This window comes from Mugil cephalus, chromosome 14 (assembly GCF_022458985.1).
Source record: "Mugil cephalus isolate CIBA_MC_2020 chromosome 14, CIBA_Mcephalus_1.1, whole genome shotgun sequence".
In the NCBI taxonomy this organism is placed as follows: domain Eukaryota; kingdom Metazoa; phylum Chordata; class Actinopteri; order Mugiliformes; family Mugilidae; genus Mugil; species Mugil cephalus.
In genome coordinates, this window is record NC_061783.1 from 23,448,280 (window position 1) to 23,469,948 (window position 21,669).

Below are 21,669 nucleotides of genomic sequence, written 5' to 3' on the forward strand. Positions count from 1 at the left end.
CAGTGGCCTGGGTGGACACAACAAATTTTTCTGTGGTTGATGATGCTTCTTTGTATTTGAATCAGCAGTAATATTGTGTCGCAGATAGAACAAATACGTGTTCTTACTTTTTATATATTTATTTATTTATTTATGTGTTTGACAGAGACGACTTTCACTGAGAAAAAGATTTGTGCATTTTATTCATGTTTTGTCTCTGAGCTAAAACTAGAGGAGAATGATTGTTGAGAATTAAATATTGTTCAGGACTCATGGATCAGACTAGTTCCTGGTCCACAGAGTCATGGAGTATTGTGTTTTATATCCAATAATCCCTCATCTGTAAATATCTAAAGAAGTCGTCCCCGTCTCCTCTAGTCAGGTTCTTAATTTCCTGCATTTGTTAAATTTAATAAACTGTTCCTTTATGGACTCAAACTGAGGCCTGAATGAATTTAAATGTAGCTGCAGCGCAACCTACAGGTGAAGAGTTGAAGTGGGTGGATTAGACCTCTACAGGTCATTATTTAACCTCCTGTTATTTATCTTTGGGATCAGTTTGACTCCATTCACTGTTTAATGTCTCTAAATATTTGATTAACATTTATATATATATATTTCACATGATAAATGTGATATTATATATATGTTGATATGAGTATATGATGTTTTGAAGGATTTGAGTAGATTTTGGTACAATGTCCTAAGCGACGTCACGTGATTGACAGCAGCGCTCCTTGATTGGATGACGTAGGAGGGGAAGTCCCTCCCTCCCTCTCAACCCGGAAAAACAAACGGTCGCTCTAAAGAAAGTCAACGGCTGTTTGGGGGATTTTATTTATTTTAGTTATTCATCAAATGCACATAACTGTAAATGACCGCATGAGGCAGTGAGACAGAGAGCATTTCCTGTCCGCAATGAACTTCAAATGAAGGAAAAAGAAACTGCAGCGGAGGAAAAGAAAAAACGCCCCCTCGCCATGTCTGTTTTGGTTTTCAGCGCATGCGTATTGCGTTACTTCCTGTATTTGGTCCTGAGCATGATGTTCGATACCATCGATTTAATTTCATAATATATGCCCATACGTTGTGTAGATACACCCTAATGTATCTGGTAAATCCAAAAGAGTAGTTTATTTCAAATCATAGCTTCGAAAAGAATACAAGACGTCAGATTAATTGATTTATTCATTTTTAACTTATTTACTATATAGCCGTGCAATAAAACAACAGAAAAACCAAACAGAGACACAATCATAGTAAATATATGAAAATGCTGTTTCAAATACATAATAAGAAATAAGCAAAATATTTTTTTAACTATTAAGAATTACTACCAACAACATCATATGTGCAATATATCGTTTCATGTGTAATATTTACTGCACTGTTGTGTATGTAACTACATGTACATGTACATATATATTTATACCTGCTGTTTTACACTGTCTGCATCCCTCCCATCTGTAGATGTGTATATATCTACATATATATAAACATACTCATTTTATATATTTTCTGACTTGAACGCTGACTTGTTTGTTTATAATATATCTTTTTATATATATATTTTTTATGCTTTTATTTTCATTCTTTAGTCCACCTATATGTGCACTGTGTGTGTGATGCTGAATGTCTCTGCTGCTGTTAACAATGACAATTTCCCTACTGAGGGATGAATAAAGGCAGATCTTACTATAAAATGAAACCTTGCATCTTAATTGTGACCCTGTTCTCTCCTCTTCTGTCCTCCTCATCATAAATGCCTCATATTCTGTGTTGTGGTTTAACCTGAGGTGTTTCACAAGGTTTGTTGTTGCCACAACTCAATAGTTTAGTTTCCACTGTGTCCCTACATCACGTCCAATGACTGAAGTATCGAAAATATAAAAAGAATATAATAAGTACAAAGAAAGATAAAATAAGGATTATCCAGTAAAATAAAATAGAAAACATTTTAATCAGAATATAGTAGCTGGTAAAACAGTGGGGGATCAGGGATCAGTTCCTCTTTCTGCTGAGGGTCTCTTCTGGTTCTGGATCTGTCCAGCTGTGAAAGACAGAGAATAAAACCTGTTTCTAGGTCTTTTACTCCTCATTTAAATCATCATAAATGTGGTTTAACTGGTGGGAACCTGTTATCAACGTCTGCACAAGATTTTCTAAAACTACTTCTTCAGTTCCAGTGGTTTCTGATTGAAAGTTGAACCATGGAACAAGAACCAGTGATGAGGTTGTTGGTGCAGATCAGAGCCCCCATGTGGACATTTATAGAGCTGGAACAGTCTTACAGTTTAAATATATGTGTGTGTCTTCCAGGGGCTCTACCTTTCCTCCAGGTGGCAGCAGTGATGCTGATCATGGTGATTAAGAAGATCACTACGACCACAGCACGAACACACACTGGCCACAGGTCAGAAGGAGCTGGAAGACAAAGACACAATAACAACAAGCAGAGCTTCATCCATTAGTCACTGAGTTAGTTTGACAACATGAAGCAGAAACACGAGGCTCCTCAGCTGAACTGGTTTCTACTGTAGCTTCTGTTTTTATTAAAGTAATCCTTCAAATCAGTTAAAAAAGAAAAAGTTGTTGGGTCCATCTTATATTTATTTATATTTGAAAGATTGTGTTGGTTGAATCAAATAATGACTTATAATTAAATCAGAAAGAAGAAAATGACATATTGCATCATGCAGCATTTACTCAAACACAACTGGTGTCCAGAGCTGTGATTGGTTCAGGCAGATACTGCTGTCCCATAAACCACCCAGAGGAATGATAAAGAGTTAACCCTCAGGTCACAAAACACTATAAAAGCTTAACTGATTGATATTGTTTCTGCATAAATCTCTTAAACCACATCACCAATTTATAAAACTACCAAAAAATTAATCATTTGAGGATCTTAATCCTTTAAAAGCCAGGTTGATTTCTTAAAGACGCTGCTGTTTGTACCAAAAAGAAAAAAAAAAGAAAAAGAAAAAAAAACATACAAAATTTGTTATTTTCCATAAAACTAATTTTGGGAGATTAGGGCATTTTTTTCAATTAGTCTTGGATATGATCAAGATTATCTAAAATATTTACTTGATTTAATTATTAGTTTTTGTGTAGCATCACAAATAAAGATTACTACTAAAAATATCATTATAACCCATTATAACCACTTGTTTTAATCTCCCAGCCCTGACTCAATAAAATGATTTATACTTCAATACAAGGGTTTTAAAATGGTCAATTTTTTGTTGGCCACTGGTCTGGAAAAGAAGCAAGACAAAAAAACTGTGACGATACAACTAGGGTGGATAATAAATAAAATATTTATCGTGTTAATGTCGTTCAACATGTGTCATGCAACACATTGTGATTCTGGACAAAAACATTTAACATCTAAGTGATTGTTGTGTTACCTGGAGACGTCACAGCAGCTGTCGTTGATTAAGACGTTGGTGTTAATGGAAAAGTTGTTGCTGGTGTAGTTGTTGGTGTTGTTGTTGTTCCCTTTTGACATATTGGACAAGCAGATTAAGATGCATTTAAATGTGCTTATAACTGGTCACAAAACATACTACATGTGTTTAGCTTTAACATACGAATGTCTTGGAGCTGTAAACCTCAGATGGAAACAAAAGAAACGTCTCTATCTATTTTCCCTTTTTTTGTGGTTGTGTTTTCTGCAGCAGCTGTTTCACATTTCAAGCCACTCAGATAAACCTGAGGTCTGTATCACAAAGCAGGATTACGGATTTAGCGAGGTAACTTCAGGGTTAACCCTGGGTTTCCGGTATCACAAAGCTGGATTCGTTCTTATGGAGGTACATGACCATGGCAACTTACTCTGAACAACAAACCCGCTTCCGGTCAGGGTACCTTTCAGGATTTATCTGAATCCAATAAAAGTCTTTTACAACCTCTATTTCACACAGAAAAACCTGCTGCCGCTATGTCTACATATACAACTCCTTATTTAGTTTTAATCAATTTTTTAACCATGCACTTTAGTTATTGTTTACTTAGACTTTGATAACAGGATCTAACTACGTGATCCTCACACTAGCTAGCAGAAATGTGAATGTAACAAAGGAGATGCTATAAAGTGGATTAGCTGTTTCCTTTGTTCACAGTCTTTATGCTAAGCTAAGCTAGCTGTTTGCTGGATGCAGCTTAACGTCTCTTGCATTGAATTATTCTGTGTTGACCTCTGACCTTTTCCACCTCCAGATAACCAGCAGGTTTTCCATCACAGTAGTAGAGTCCAGAGTCACCAGAACCAACCTCAGTGAAGATCAGACTCCTGCTCTCAGTGGAAACATCAGACCTGATTGGGTTTTCTTTTCCAGCCATATCTAATCTAATATAATCTAATCTAATCTAATCTTTAAAAGGATTAAATTAGAGTTCTCACCTGCAGAGACATGACAGCCCAGAGCACAGGCTAAGAGGCAGCAGTAGATGTTCACCCTCACTCTCACTCTGAAACGTCTCCGTTAACTCTCACCACTATTTCTATGAGATGTGACAACAGGAACTCAGTGGACAGGATGCTTCCTTTTATTTGAATCAGCAGTAAGTACTTTGTAATAATAAAAGCTGATTCAACATCTGCATCACTAAAACACAAATGTAATAATTGTGTGTTAAATGTTTGCAAGGTGAAGATTTTAATAAAATAAATCACAAGTAAAAATAGATAAAAAAAATAAATAAATAACACTGATGCTTAGCCTGTACGCTAATAGAGGGCTGGTGAGGCCAAAACTCACAAGTTAATGGAGACCAAAACTAGAGCAAAAAGTAAAGGAACTGAGGACAAAAACAGTGACAACGTTGCTTCGTAGCTCCTGGTGAATCTTTGCTGGCGTTTTAGCCAAGTTTTTTCAGTTTTTCCCTTTGTAAGTTGTTTAACTGCTGATGTTTAGTTGAGGCTACTGTTTACAATTAATTAGTGTCAGTCTAAATGGTTTTAAGAGATCCAGACTATAAATTTAATAAACTGGAATCACTTCTAATGTAAGTAAATATATAACTGACCATCTAATCATTTATGAATTATGCTAACAGCTACATCCTAGTGTTATTGCTAACTGGAACTAGGTCCTGTACTATAGACTCCTTCATGGTTTGTAAACAATATGACGTTTTTTGAAGGCGAGAATGGACGAGGAAAACGTATATTCTATAGAATATACTAATACGCTAACTCTCTAAGACCGTGAATGTTATTTTGAAAAGTTGACTCTGACTGATTGGACTATATTCTCCGACCCCTCGACTGTCACCCACTGGATGGATAATTTGACCAAAGGACACAGGTCTGTCTTTATCAAGTGAAGCCTCTCCAACAAAGATATTACAAGACGTAAGTGGAACCACTGTGGAGGGTAATGTAGTAAATACCTGAATACACACAACTAATGTTGAGTTAGCAGTTAGCTTTAGCATAGACATGTAACAAGAATCGTCCTAAATAATGATTAACTTAACATAATAATATAATTTCAGTCACAATTTATTCTAATCTAAAACGTTATCAAGGCTGAAACTGATGATGCATTAAATGTTAATCTGACCTGATATGAAGTGTTCTTTTAATCGTTCAAACAACGTTGTCTACAACTCGCAGTGGCTCATATGTGATAAAACTTCAAGTTAGTATTTTTGATTTTTCAGCTTTGGCACCAAAAATACACCAAGACGACATTTTCCTGGTTGAAAGTGACAGTGTTCGCCTCCAGCCAATGTTGTGACGTTAGGCCATGAAGGGGTCTATACTATCTGTATGATTTTTTTTTTTGTTTGTTTTGTAGATTGTTGTGAGGTGTTTTCTTTTAGATATTGGTTGTGTCGTTTTGTGGTGTGGTGTGTTTTTGGGTAATTGAGTACTGCAGTGTAAAGATAACTGCGTAGGGTGTGGACTCCAGGAAGAATAGCGATGACCTTAGCCACCAAAGCTAATGGAGGTCCAAATAAATGAAATGAAAAACTAATAAATTCAGAGTCATTTTAAGAAAATTCAGTCGGTCAAACATTGAACAGTTTATTTAATAAAGTGTAAAATAAAACAGCTCTTTGGTCAACATCCATCTCTAAATGTACTTTATAAATAAAATAAGATTTATAACAATAACAAATAAAACTATTATTTAACACACTTATTATTATTTATTGTAAAATGACAAATGAACCTCAACAACCAGAACAACTTTACTACTTTGTATTTTGAGTTTGAATGTTTATCTGGAGCAGTGTTGCCACAAATTATCGTACCAGAAGCTAAAATTTGTCGCATTTTGAGGAAAATTATCGTACAAACTCAGGAACATCTGCTATAGTAAAACATTACCACAGGTCGTTTACAGTGTAGCTCATGATGCAGTTTTACCTTTAAATAAACTAACAGCAGTCACGTATTGAAGGAGTCAAATCAAATTTTTGTACATTATGGGATTTTTGCGATTACTGATCGTACAGAGGGTGAGATTATCATCAAAAAACTTCAGACTTTTAATGTGAAAATTCATCTGTGAACAAAGAGGAACACGCTGATGACACACAGATAAAGAATGGGTTGTATTTACATCCATAAATAAAGTTTTTTCTCCAGATGAACTCCTCCTAAGGTCAGAGTTCAGCTGCTGTAGGTTTCTGCAGTAAAGAGTACGGGTTCGATGGCGACAGCCCTGCAGGTCAAGGAGATATTAGATTATAGAGGTTTATTTCTTTTTAAGTCTCTCAGATACATTGATATAAAAAAACGCATTTAATGCCATGAAAGGCAGAAATGATGAGCTACTAATAATAATTTACCTTCGTTACCTCGTCCACTAACAGCTTGGGCACCAACCAGACAATATGGGGACACTGCAGGTAGAGTTCATGTATTTAAGTGACTGTGTGTTTGAAGGATTGTCAGTAATGTGAGTGATGTCTGGTGTGTTACCGCTCTTGTGTCCTGGCGCTGGCAGCTCACTGATGTTGGCGTACGTCAGGTCGTTTTGGTTCGATCCTCCTGTTCAAACGTCACCAGAAAACAAAGTGATTTTTAAAACCAGTCTTGTTTGACTTGAAGCTTTATTTTTTTATTTACTAACCTGTAGAGACCAGGCTGTAGTAAACAGCTGTTTGTCCTGCAGAGAGTTGGACACCTTACAGAAGAAGCAACGAGGAAACAACATCATTTTTAATTAAAACCTACTGATAGCATGAATCTATCTACTTCTGTCTCTCACTTTGGTGCAGCTTTTTCCCTCCAGGTCATCGGCTGAACTCTTAATAAACATTATAATCTCACTCTACTCTTTACTTTCTCTGTGTTCATTAGACAAGGTCAAATCAGTTTCCTCCTATGGACAATGTGACGTAATAAGTTGTGTTAACTCATAATAAATGATTGTTAGTTCTAACTGAGCTGAGTTTATTCATATTTTAAGGCAGCAGGTGATTAGATTAGATTCAGCTTTATTGTCATTACACATGTGCAGGTACAGATCAACTAAATGTAGTTTAGTTGATCTAAAGTGCAGAGGAGCAGTCAGCAGTAAGAGCATGTAGCATAAATACTGAGATATATATAAGAGGTATGGTACAGGTGAATCTTTGCTGACCAAAACCACTCAAGATACATGAAAACTTTATTTTAGTTTCAGAAACATTGTAGTTTTGTTTACACACCTTCACGGTTTGTAAACAGTGTGATGTTTTTTGAGGGGCGGGGCTTAACTGGAGGCAAAATGATCTCAAACACTATAGCCTTTAAACACCGGTTAGCACATTTCAATGGACAGTTCTGGCAACAATGGACGAGGAAAACCATATATATATATATATGGGCAGGATTTACACATGAAACCAGTGAGCAACATAAAAACAATGACTGACTGAGGTACTATGAACATTTACAGATGGATTTGTGTGTTAATAGTAAGTGGACTACAAACAGGAAGTATAACATAATCTACATGAGGAGGAAGTAGGAGGTGATAAGTTAGGCGGTATCAAATACAGATAAAGTGAACGTTAAACGGTGCATAAATAATAAGCAGTATTTGTCTAATGTAACTAAACTAGTGCATATTTGGTACATAGTAATGTGCAGTAAAGTGTGTGGTGGTGGTTTAACACTGAACCTTCCACTGGTTCTTTTTACTTTTTATAGTGTGAGGTATGTCCATCGGTGCTGGTGCTCTACATTTCTATGCTGTGCTGAGCCGAAGCGACCACATTAAGCTCTATGTAAAGAGGGTCTATGCCTATGTCTGTGTTTGTGTTTGTCTGTGTTGGTTCTCGCGATGCAGCTCAGTTAAAGGTTCGTTGTTAATCAGTCTCCATCTCAACATATGAAGAAAGTTGTTTTTTTCCTCACCGTTCGTAGGAGGAGGTCTGTCCGCTGGTATCTCCTCATAGACGTGTAACTTAATCTCACTCTCTGCAAAAAGAAAGAAAGAAAGAAAGAAAGAAAGAAAGAAAGAAAGAAAGAAAGAAAGAAAGGACTTTATTAATAGTATAATACAGATCAAACTGATGAAACCATCACATCCTTTCCCACCATGAAGCTTCGACACTGATGAGGAAATGAGAAATAAATGACGACACTGTGACCAAGAACCAGCTTCATCTCACGCCTACTTCCAGTTTAACAGGGCGTCCACACTCATCGGTTTCTTTTTTAGTGGTTAGTCAGAGATCATAGTGTGTTAAATAAAAACCACCCACACCAACTCCAACCACCCACAGAACATGAGGTGATGCAAACGAGGCCTAAAACTTTAAGAAAGTGGAAGGAGAAACGTTTGGGATGATTCTGATTCTGCTCCTACAACCATCCACTAAATACTAAAACTACTTTTAGCACAAACCACTACCTCATTGTCTTGTCAAACACATTTTACAGTCAGGAACTATTCACTACAGGCCAAACGTTTGGAAGCAACTTCAAGTTTCTGTTCACGATGCCTTTCTTAACAACCAGCATGAGTTCTATCTATTCTGGGATGTTGTTTACTGTAGGATCAGACTTTACTTTTAGTGATATGAACCATTTTCCTCAGTTTACTTTTAGGTGAACGTTAATGTTACCAGCACATTGGTGAATAAATGTCAGCAAAAGAAAAGAAGGGCTTAGTTTTAGGGTCGAGAAGATTTACAAGAGTCACAACTTCAGTGCAAAAGTAAAAAAAAAAAAACACAATTCACTTTAACTCTTTAGCTCTTTTGAGAGTCTGCAACCAAACATCCCTGGTATATGTCATGCTGTTGTTAAAGGAGGTTATTTTGAAGAAAGAAAAACTCAAATACCTGATAATTACAGTAAAAATGTCTCTTTATATAATAATCATGGTTATTTTAATGCAAAGTATAAACTAGGAAACTATGATCTTTTATGTGTATATTTGATCTTGCTTCCAAACCTGTGGCCTGTAGTGTGTATATTCTTATATAAATAGCATCTTATTTTATCTTATCAGAGCCAATCAGGTCGTGAGGGCGGGGCTTAAAGCGATGATGACACAAGAGTAACGGCGACGTAGAAACTAAATGTCTCTGATTGGTTGGAGGGCGATCCACCTCATAATTAAGACCAGGTAAGAAGCTCACCTTGTCTTTTAAGACATTGTCTCTGAGTGAAGAAGACGGCGACGATGATCAGGATGATGATGACGCCCCCAGCCCCAAAAACTAAATACTGCCACAGGTCTGGAAAAGAAGCAAGACACAAAAACTGTGACGATACAACAAGGGCGGATAATAAATAAAATATTTATTGTGTTTGTATGGTTCAACATGTGTCAAAAACAAACATTTAACATCCTAGTGGTCTATGTGTTACCTAGAGACGTTGGTGTTGATGTAGTTGTTGGTGTTGATGTAGTTGTTGGTGTTGATGTAGTTGTTGGTTCAGTTGTTGTTGGTGTAGTCGTTGTTGTTGTTGTTGGTGGTGTCGTTGTTTTTGTTGTTGTTGTTGTTGTTGTTGTGGTTGTTGTTGCGGTTGTTGTTGGTGTAGTTGTTGGTTCAGTTGTTGTAGTTGTTGTTGTTGGTGTAGTTGTTGTTGTTCCTTTTTAACACATTAGGAAAGAAGATTAAGATGCGTTTAAATGTGCTTATAACTGCTCATAAACACATTCAGCTTTACCGTACGAATGTCACAGAGCTGTAAACCTCAGATGGAAACAAAAGAAACATCGCTATCTATTTTCTGTTTTTTTGTGGTTGTGTTTTGTACAGCAGCTGTCTCACATTTGAAGCCACTCAGATAAACCTGGCTGTAAACCTGACCTGGTTTCATGTCCCTATTGTCTTTGGTCGCTTTACATCTGAAAAGGTTTAAACAGTCTCTATTCACCCTTTCAGTCAGTTTAATCATTTCATTTTAACACATATCTGCGTTTAGATCCTGGTGAAGGTGACGTTAATACAACATGATGCAACATGGACTAATGTTGATGGAGAGCAGAGCTGGGAGTTCTCTAGAAAAAAAAATCTTTTATTAAGTTCTATTTTAAGATGAATACTAATCAGAAGTTTAAATATAATCTTCACACAATCTGTTTGATACATCTCACTCTAAAAAAAGGTCCATCTGGTGTAAAACGAAAGTCACACAACAAGACATTTGTTTGCACGCAACATCTGTAAAAGCAAACACACAGAGAGAAAACATCATCACACTCATCTGATCCTTATATATTAATAATTATAACTCAGCTCAGTTCAGTTTTATTTATTTAACTCCAGTAATAATCCATGTTGTTACTAAACCCAGAGTCTGTGCAACTCTAAAGTCACCAGTTAAAACAAATAAATACAAAACAATGCATTTCACTGGATTATCGGCTCCTTTTCTTTCACGGCTTTTGCACAAACTTGACAGTTTCACACCAAACGTAGCGTGATCTCAGTTCTCTATGTAAACTTCTTATCACCCATCTGGGCGACAGACCTAGATGACTCCAGTCTGACCCCACATTAACATAACACCAGAGTGCAGGCCTGTACCAACACAGAATATAGGAACCCTGCATTTAAAATGCTGTTTGTTTTGAAGTTCAACGTTTTCCATATCAGCCGTTAGCTCCTGCTCAATCGATCACCCAGTGGATTCGTAAAGGCCATGCTCCAACGTTTCTGAGTTGTGCAGACATCAACTTTGTATTTAGCTTTAAAAATAAGCTTTAGCTTTAGCTACTCAGTAACCAACACAAACATATCACAGAATCTGCACGATACATCGAAAATTCAAGATATCCGGTATCGACTCAACAGCTCAAACTTAATATTTTCCTCTAAGTCTTGTAAGTCCTGTAAGTCCTGTAAGTCCTGTAAGTCCTCTAGGTCCTGTAAATCCTCTAAGTCCTGTAAGTCCTCTAAGTCCTGTAAGTCCAGCTCCATAAATAGACTGCCACCTGAGCTCCAGCCTGTAACCAACCTCCACTGACTCCCCATAACCCCCAGAATCCCATCTTCTACTACCTATCATCCTCACTAGGGTCATGGGGGTTGCTGGAGTCTTTGGGAACCACTCTGTGCGTTGAAAAGCGCTATATAAATCCAATCCATTATTATTATTATTATCACTTTAGCAGTAGCTAGGGTCAACATACGGTCACGAAATAGCTTAGCCTAGCATATCTTTGTAAACCAGAGTACCCAGAGTAAACCCACACAGACTCAGGGAGAACATGCAAACTTCCAACAAAGGCCAGAGAGCCTCAGTGCTAACTACTGAGCTAACCTCCAGAACCCAAAATAAAAATGCTCCTCAACTCTGCAGCATTTTAAGGATTTCTTGTTGATGCAACCAGCTACACAGCAATCCATCTGCAAACACAGACATCACACGCCTCAGTAGCAAATCCACCATGATCGCTAACAATTGCTAACGGACTCTGAACCCTCTGACTCCAGAAGGACTGTTCTTTTGCACATTAGTATATCTACGCAGCATATACGCAGACTCTCTGCTGCTATTACTGTTTGTCTTTTGCATGTTTACAACCTCTATTTCACACAGAAAAACTTGCTGCTGCAACGATACACTGGGAACTACTTATTTTATTTGATAGCATTTTTTAACAGTTTTGTTGATTCCTGTGTATGTCTGGTACATGTGAAGAAACTGACTATGATTAGGACTTTGATAACAGGATCTAACTACGTGACCTTTACGCTAGCTGGCAGAAATGTGAATATAACACTGGAGATGCTATCAGGTGGATTAGCTGTTTCCTTTGTTTACAGTCTTTATGCTAAGCTAAGATAGCTGTCTGCTGGATGTAACTTAATGTTGGTTGCACTGAATTATTCTGTGTTGACCTCTGACCTATAAAAGAATCAGTTTCAGGATTTAGTTTTTATTTTATGCGAAACGACTGATCCAGATGTTTTCAGCAAATTAGCTGATCCAGATGTTTTCAGTTTCCTCGGTTTCACATCTGCTCTGAGATGAAGAAGTTTAAAGAATTCAGATAAAATCATGTTCATGAGTTTAATTATTATTTAACAGAACCCTCAGCAAAAACTACTTTATTCAAGTGTACTATGAGTATACTTATGTACTCAAATCAAATCAAATCAAACTTTATTTATATAGGACCTTTCATGCAATAACAGAAAATGTAACACAAAGCACTTCACAAATAACAACACACACACACACACACACACACACACACACACACACACACACACACACACACACACATACATACACACATTACACAGACACACACACACTCACATCCATATACAATGTAAGAGCTGTTGAGACATGGCAGGTCACTGAGCCTTAAGACAAGGAGGACGCTACCCATAGGGGGCCCGTCCTCACAACCAGAGGAGACTAAAACAGTAAGATGTGGTAGGGAAAGAATAAATAAATAAATAAAATAAGTAAATAAATAAGTAAGTACTAAGAGTGGAGTAAAAGTATTAAAATACATGAAAAACACTAATGACACTAATAAAAATAAATATAAATAAAATCATTTTAAAGCCTGATTAAAGAGATGAGTTTTCAGCCTCTTTTTAAAAGTATTACTAGTCTCTGTGGCCCTGACGTTCTCCAGCTGTTCCACAGTCGGGGCCATAATAACTGAACGCCGCCTCCCTGTGTGTCCTAGATCTAACCTGTGGTATTGTTAAAAGGCCGGTGCTGGAGGACGTCAGGGTTCATGAGGGTTGATACGGTAAAAGTAAGTCAGACAGATAAGAAGGCCCAAGACCATTAAGACATTTAAAAACTACTAAAAGAACCTTAAAGTCGATCCTGAAGCACATGGGGAGCCAATGCAGAGATTTTAAAACTGGTAGTTTACTTTCTATGTACTATATCATACAGAATGTTGTTTTATGTCTTGTGATCTTGTAAATATGTTGCAGTCTAGTGTCCACACAGTATGAGTTAACTTTAGAATAGTTTAAGAAGTACATTTCAAGTATATACATGACATGCTACAAGTAATATACTGATTAAACTTATAAATATATTGAAAGTACAACAACAACTACAGTAGTAAAATAAAAGAGTGTACCTGTTGTATACTTCAAAGTGTAGTTTTGTAAACTTAAAACAACCTCATGAAGTATATTTAAAGTTTCCTTTAAGAAACTTAAAAATGTTTCTCTTTAGTCTGAAGAAGTATTACATTAATATACTTTCTAGTACACTACAAGTACATGGTCCTTACTATACTAGCTATACTTATACTCAAGCATACTTCATAAAAGTATACCACTGTTTGCTAAGAGAGAGGAAGAGGAGAAAGAGAAAGAAGAACTTTGATGAAGGTTAATCTTACCTAATGGGATCACAGTCAGTTCCGCAGCTTCTTTATCATCACACAGATATTTTCCAGAGTCAGAGACATTAGCTCTGGCAATGGCCAGAGATTTATCAACTTGTGATCTGAATCGTTTTTCTGGATCTTTAATGTGTTTTATGTCTCTGTCACCATCAATTGTTAGAATATCAACTTTCCTTCCATCTCTCTCTCTGCTCCACTTCACTTTATTCTTCACAGGTTGACGACAAGGAAGAATCACCACCTGTCTTTCTTCAACAACTTTATGAAATAAATCTGAAAAACAAGAGTCAGAGTTCAGTCAGAATCACATCAACCCTTCAGATGAAGTTGGTTCATATTAACGTCACGCGACTATTTCCTGGTTCACAGCTAAACACAGACAGACAGACAGACAGAGCTCTGAGCTCAGAGATGTTGAGAATAAAAAAGTTGAGAATAAAAACTCAAATTCAAGTTGTTAAATGGGATTAAATTAGAGTTCTCACCTGCAGAGACATGACAGCCCAGAGCACAGGCTAAGAGGCAGCAGTAGATGTTCACCCTCATCCTGACTCACTCTGAAACGTCTGTGCCAACTCTCACCACTATTTCTATGAGCTGTGACAACAGGAACTCAGTGGCCTGGGTGGACATGGGAGGCTTTTTATGGCTCATGATGCTTCCTTTTATTTGAATCAGGGGTAAGATTGTGTTGCAGATAAAATAAATATGTGTTCTCACTTTATATTTATTTATTTGTTTGACACTAATGACGTTCGTTGAGAAAAGCACAAACCTTTTTCTCCTGTTTCGTCTCTGAGCTAAACTTAGAGGAGAATGATTGTTGAGAATTAAATATTGTTCAGGACTCTGTCTCTAGACTCTGAAGGTGGAGCCTCCACGGATCAGACTAGTGTCTGAATTTAAATGTAGCTGCAGCGCAACCTACAGGTGAAGAGTTGAAGTGGGTGAATTAGACCTCTACAGGTCATTATTTAACCTCCTGTTATTTATCTCAGTTTGACTCCATTCAGTTTTAATGTCTCTAAATATTTGATTAATTTTTTTTTTTTATGGCCTTTTAACTTTTTCTAATTTAATGGAGACACAGGCATACTACATGTTATTATTAAACACATCTCTTTCTAATTTCGGGTCACTCAGTGATTTTATGATGATCTGTATATTTCTCTATAGTCGTGTTACAGGTATTCTGGATGGATATGTGGGGTGATTTTATTTAATCTGATATTCTGATATTGTGGTGACCCACAGTAGGGAACATAGTTCACTCAGGTACCAGAGGGCTTATACTTTTAAGAGCTAGAGTTTACATGGTTGCTTAGCAGCCAGAGAGTTTATGCCGGTTCCAGGTTCTATAGAGTACATATGGTTTCTTACCAACTATTCAGTTTCAGTATTTTTATTGTGTGGAGAGTAAACGGACTCAACTCACTTAAGTCTCTGATCTGATCATTATTATTTACATCTCCACAACTGGTGACCCCAAGAATACAAACATGTCTGACGACGATGGAAGCAATGCCAACATCTATGCTGTGACTGTTAAGTTGTCTCTCAACGGCCTTGGTGACGGCAAACCATTGGTACTGATGGAGAGAATGCTGGCTGTGTTGGGCTCAGCTGACCCCTCATTCCTTTTTACACATCTTTCTTGTGATAGCCTGTTCACCCCTTTCCTCCTCCAAAGACTATCGTGCTCTGGCTGAGGAAGCAGACAAGATTTTCCTCGCTAACCGGCTACACTTTGTCCATGCACTGTTGCCTAACCAAAGAGATTCCGCTCTGCAGCCGTTTCTGGAGGACTCTGCTGGCACCGCGGCTGCCGTGACTGCCCGCTGACAGCAAGATGATGGACTGTGTTATTATCTCCTCATTCATGGGGAGGAGGTGGAGCGGGTGGACAACATCAAGTTCCTTGGCATCCACATCACATCTGACCTCACTTGGTCCACGCATACATCTCACCTGGTGAAGAAGGCCCAACAAAGGCTCTTCTTCCTCAGGAAGCTGAAAAGGACTGGACTCTCCTCTCAGCTTCTGACAAACTTCTACAGAGCCACAATAGAGAGCATCCTCTGTCTGAGTGCAACAGTGTGGTATGGGAGCTGCACTGTACAGGACAGGAAGGACTTGGCCCGGATGGTGAAAACCGCACAGGGGATTGTTGGGAGTCCTCTCCCACACCTGGACTCAATATATGACAGCCGGGTCCAAAGGAGGGCTGGCCGTATAGCTGCAGACCCCACCCACCCAGGCCACGAACTGTTTGTGCCTCTTCCCTCCAGGAAGAGGTTCAGGAAAATAAAGACCAACACAAACAGACTGAGACACAGCTTCTTCCCCAGAGCTGTGAAATCCATCACCCCATCTCCTCACATACCCCCCCATCCAGAGACTGAGCATTAAACCCCTGCAGATGCCAGATAGACTCTGATACTGCACTACACCTTGTCTAAACATGCTGCTATACATGCAATATTCATACTGGTCACTTTAAATATCCTTGATTGCACTACTACCTCTCATCTCATCTTATTTTATTCTTAAATTCTATTTTTTATTTTAACTTGTTATTCTATTTTATATTTCCTATTCTATATTTATATTATTTATATATCTCAGGTCTGTACATTTATACCAAGAGCTGCTGAACAGAATTTCGTTGTGCCTTGCATAATGACAATAAAGATTCTTGATTCTTGATTCTTGATTATCACGCGCAGTTTGGAACCAATGCCACGAAGTGTCGCAAGCCATGCAGTTTTGTGGGTCCAGGGCAATGCGAAGGCCGGCGGTCATTAGCGGCTATGGGTGCTGGCTGTGTCTGTAAGCTGCTGTTCATCACCGACAAGCTGTCCGGCCGACGTTTGCTGGTCGATTCGGGCTCTCAGCGTAGCATCCTGCCAGCACAGACTGGGGTTCACTGCATTTGTGTGGACACTATGGCTGGCGGACACAGCCCCCAGTAGGATGCAGCCAACGGCACGCCCATACGCACCTATGGCACCAGGTATGTGGAGGTGTGTTTTGGTGGGCGGCGCTTTGGCTGGGATACCGTTATGGCTGCTGTGCCTTCCTCTGCGCCTTCAACCTGCTGGTCGATGTTACAAACTGCCGCCTCATCGATGCCGTTTCTTTTGCATCATACCCCTGCACACTTAGGGGGGCTGGAACACTCTGCCTGTCAAACACGCTTGCAACTAGAGACCCATATCAGCATCTCCTCTCCGAGTTCCTTGACCTCACGACGCCCACGTTCTCGTCTGCAGTGGCTAAGCACGGTGTGGAGCTCCATATCACCACTGTGGGCCCCCCAGTTTACGCACGGGCCCACCGTCTCAATACAGCCAAGCTGGCAATCGCAAGGGAGGATTTGGCTACTTTGGAGCACTATGGGATAGTGCACTGCTCAAACAGCCCATGGGCCTCCCCCTTACACATGGTTTCTAACGCTGATGGCGGGTGGCGCCGCTGCGGCGACTTTCGGTCGCCTGAACAACGCCACACCCCCTGACCGATACCCTTCCAGCACATACAAGATTTCTCCACTCACTTGGCAGGGACAACTATCTTTTCCAACGTCGATCTGGTGTGCGGATACCAACAGGTGCCAGTCCATCCACAGGATGTACTCAAAACAACTGTCATTACACCCTTTGGCCTTTTTGAGTTCCTGCGAATGCCTTTTGGGCTCAGACCTTTCAGCGTCTGATGGACTCTGTGTTACGAGATACGCCATTCCTGTTTGTTTACTTGGACGACATTCTTGTAGTCAGCACATCTATGGAGGAACGCCTGACACACCTCCAGCAGTTGTTTGAAAGGCTCAGCAAACATGGACTTATTGTTAATCCAGCCAAGTGCCAGTTTGGACAGTCGTCCATCACGTTCCTGGGATACCTTGTCACTCCACAGGGAGCGGTTCCTCTTCCTGCCAGGGTGGAAGCAATCATCGGTTTCCCATGCCCCTGCACCACAAAGTCGCTTCAGGAGTTTCTGGGCATGGTGAACTTTTATAATCGTTTTGTTCCCCATGCTGCCCACCTCATGCGTCCTTTGTACGAGGCCCTGTGAGGAAAAAGGGCCAATAGTGAAGTGGCTTGGTCCCCAGAGAGAGACAAAGCTTTCTGTGCTGCCCAGACCACACTGGCCAACGCTGCTCTGCTGGCGCATCCGTCTCCGAGTGCCCAATCGCCCTCACTACAGACGCCCCTGATGATGCAGTGGGAGCGGTGTATGAGCAGTGGGTGGGCGGTGCCTGGCAGCCAATAGCCTTTTTCAGCAAGCAGCTCTGCGACAATGAAGAAATATAGCACCTTTGACAGAGAGCTCCTGGGTCTTTTCCTCGCCACCTGATACTTCAGCCGGTTCACTGCATTTGTGGACCACAAGCCTCTGTCATTCCCCATGTCCAAGACCTCGGAGCCATGGTCTGGTCGTCAGCAGCGTCAGCTCTCTGCAATCTTTGAGCTTACCACAGACATTCAGCACGTGGCAGGCAAGGAAAACTTTGTCGTGGACTGCCTTTCCTGGGTGATTGCATTGTCTGTTTACCTGGGACTGGACTATGCTGCTATGGCAAAGGACCAAGCCACAGACTCAGACATTCTGGCTTGTCAGAAGGGCCCCACTGCACTGTGTTCGACAGAGCCAACACAGCCTTTCTCATCTGGGTGTGAAGGCCTCTGGCAAGCTGGTAAGGGCCAAGTTTGTTTGACCGGGTCTTAAGAAGGACGGCAGAACCTGAGCAGGGGCTTGAGTGGCATGTCAGCGCACCAAGGTGCAGCGTCACACCAAGGCCCCTTTGGCACCTTTTGTAGTACCTGAGAAGCGTTTTGATCACGTGAATGTGGTGGGCCCCATTGTATCCTAGGTGGCCTGTTTTGGCACAACATTGGACATCACCTACAACAGGGGCCCACAGTTCACGTTGGAGCTCTGGACTGCAGTTCATGACGAGGAAACAGGTGAATGTGGAAATGGACCTATATGTGAACTATGTTGCCCCCATCAGCCATAATAGAGACCATCTTTCAACTCCAGCATCTTTAAAAGTAAAAATCTAATCAACTGCAATGATCCACATATTAATCAGACTCTGACAGAACCTCATCAACAAGTCTTTATTAGTATTGGAATATAATCCCAGGCCTGACAATAACAAACCAAATGAATGAATAGAAAGATGGTTGAAGTTAAACACAGAAGTCAGAATGCCGTGGGACCCTTAGAATTGTCTTCTGTCAGTAATGTTTAAGTAGTGATATATATATCTTTCTCTTTCCTATGTATCTTTTTTCTTTTTTTTACATCTGCATTGACAAAATCCAAATAAACCTTGCTTTTTTTGCTGAAATATTTTGTCTACTGATATGAGCTTTTGTCTTTATATATAATCTGTGTACATAAATACGACTAAAACTAAAAGTCAACCAGAAATGAAATGACTATGTTTATAATATTTGGATGCAGGATGATTGAACTTATCTAACATGTGTACAAAGAACTGGAAATGTCGTAAAACACATTCATTTCTGACAGTGCTGACAGCAGATCCAACACAGGATAAATCTTATCCTGGTTCTTAGCCTGGTCTGGAGCAGACTAGCTGCAGAAGATAAATCATCATGGTTACTTGTCCAGGATGACGTTATACTACACTTGCGCAACCGACTTGGAGCTAAGTTCATCCAGGATAACCAACATATCCAGGCTTAACCCCTTATCCTGGTTTTGTGCAACACCCCTCAGAAGTGATTCAGTTTTTTTTTTGTTTTTTCTCCTATAAATGTGATTTATTTTCAGGTTTTACCACTCTGGTTTCTGTGTGACAGAGGGTCAGAGACCAGTTTCTCTTTCTGCTGAGTGTGGAACTGCAAAACACAAAAGATAAATAATTCTTATTTTTTTTTCACAGTGTGGTGGATGAAGGTCCAAACAGTGCCCCCCATGTGTCTATCTACAGATGCTTTGTGTTTAGATTACAGTCATTCTTGAAATGTTTACGATAAATCTGTCTCTTTATAGTGTTCCACCTTTTCTCCAGGTAACAGCCGTGATGCTCATCACGATGGCCGAGTAGATGAGTCCAACCACCACATAAACAGACACTTGATACGAGAAAGTTGAAGCTGGAAAACAAGGAAACACTTTTGGTCAGATCAGATTCTTTCTTACAACTACAAGTTAGATCATCAGTTATTTTTACTTATGTTTTTCTTCTGCAGCGACACAAGAGCAAATCAATTGTGGTTTTATTGATGGGCCCTGTGGAACGCCACTTCTTACGAGCTGTTCTTTTGGATGTAGTCAAAAACTACACTAACATTTGAGAAAGAACCCTTTATCTAACCCACAACAGTAGATAGTTTGACCGTAGTTCAGACTGTAACACACAAGAGAACAAAAGAACTAATAATAACATGAAATAAGTACAAAATTGTACTTATGTTGGTAAAATAGATGAATGATAAACTCATATCATCACACTTTGTTTTTTTTTTGGTAAAACTTCATGTCTTTATTGTTGTCATACCTGGGTTTTCCAGTGGTGGTGCTGTTGTTCTGTCTGGTGGAGTTGTAATTGTTGTTGTGGTGGTGAATCGTGGTTGTTGTGGAGTTGTTGTAGTTGTAGTCATTGTGGATGGCTGTCGTGTTGGAGTTGTTGTAGTTGTGGTGAACGGTGGTTGTGGTGGAGTTATAGTTGTTGTCATTGTTGTAGTTGTTGTGTCTGGTGGTCGTGATGGAGTTGTTATTGTTGTTGTGTCTGGTGGCCATGTTGGAATTGTTGTAGTTGTTGTAGTAGTTGTTGTGTCTGGTGGTTGTGGTGGAGTTGTAGTTGTTGTGACTGGCTGTCGTGGTGGAGTTGTTGTTGTTGTTATTGCTGTTGTTGTTGTGACTGGTGGAGTTGTTGCTGTTGTTGTTGTTGTGTCTGGTGGTTGTGATGGAGTTGTTGTCGTTGCTGTGTCTGGTGGTTGTGGTGGAGTTGTTGTAGTTGTTGTAGTAGTTGTTGAGTCTGGTGGTTGTGGTGGAGTTGTTGTTGTTGTTGTGACTAGTGGTCGTGGTGGAGTTGTAGCTGTTGTCATAGTTGTAGTTGTTGTGTCTGGTGGTCGTGATGGAGTTGTTATCATTGCTGTGTCTGGTGGCCATGTTGGAATTGTTGTAGTTGTTGTAGTAGTTGTTGTGTCTGGTGGTTGTGATGGATTTGTAGTTGTTGTGACTGGCTGTCGTGGTGGAGTTGTTGTTGTTGTTGTTGTGTCTGGTGGAGTTGTTGCTGTTGTTGCTGTTGTGCCTGGTGGTTGTGATGGAGTTGTTGTCGTTGCTGTGTCTGGTGGTTGTGGTGGAGTTGTTGTCGTTGCTGTGTCTGCTGGTTGTGGTGGAGTTGTTGTAGTTGTTGTAGTAGTTGTTGAGTCTGGTGGTTGTGGTGGAGTTGTAGCTGTTGTCATAGTTGTAGTTGTTGTGTCTGGTGGTCGTGATGGAGTTGTTATCGTTGTTGTATCTGGTGGCCATGTTGGAATTGTTGTAGTTGTTGTAGTAGCTGTTGTGTCTGGTGGTTGTGGTGGAGTTGTAGTTGTTGTGACTGGCTGTCGTGGTGGAGTTGTTGTTGTAGTTGTTGTTGTTGTTGTTGTTGTGACTGGTGGAGTTGTTGCTGTTGTTGTTGTTGTTGTGACTAGTGGTCGTGGTGGAGTTGTAGCTGTTGTTGTTGTTGTTGTTGTCATCTTTGTACCTTTGTGTGGAAACAGAATCTTTACAGAGTCATAAAACACAGTTTAAAATTCATTCATTCAGAAATAATGCAATAAAGCAGAACTTGAAGAATCATTTGATCAATTCTGACGATTTCTGTGTTTGTATTTTATTTTATTTGTACCTCTTTTTTGACAAG

At 39.6% G+C, this 21,669-nt stretch overlaps 1 long non-coding RNA gene across 2 annotated transcripts; it reads right to left on the reverse strand.

The window, feature by feature from the left end:
• Nucleotides 1–5,994: 5,994 nt before the first annotated feature.
• LOC125019528 lies at nucleotides 5,995–9,629 on the reverse strand. Of its 2 annotated transcripts, XR_007114079.1 has the most exons (6): nucleotides 9,577–9,629; nucleotides 8,345–8,407; nucleotides 7,074–7,127; nucleotides 6,923–6,991; nucleotides 6,790–6,843; nucleotides 5,995–6,662 (listed from the first exon to the last, which is right to left on the reverse strand). It is a non-coding gene; the product is annotated as an uncharacterized LOC125019528 (long non-coding RNA). The 2 variants fall into 2 exon arrangements; XR_007114078.1 differs by lacking the exon at nucleotides 9,577–9,629 and having other exon boundaries at nucleotides 8,345–8,533.
• Between the last annotated feature and the right edge of the window lie 12,040 nt (nucleotides 9,630–21,669).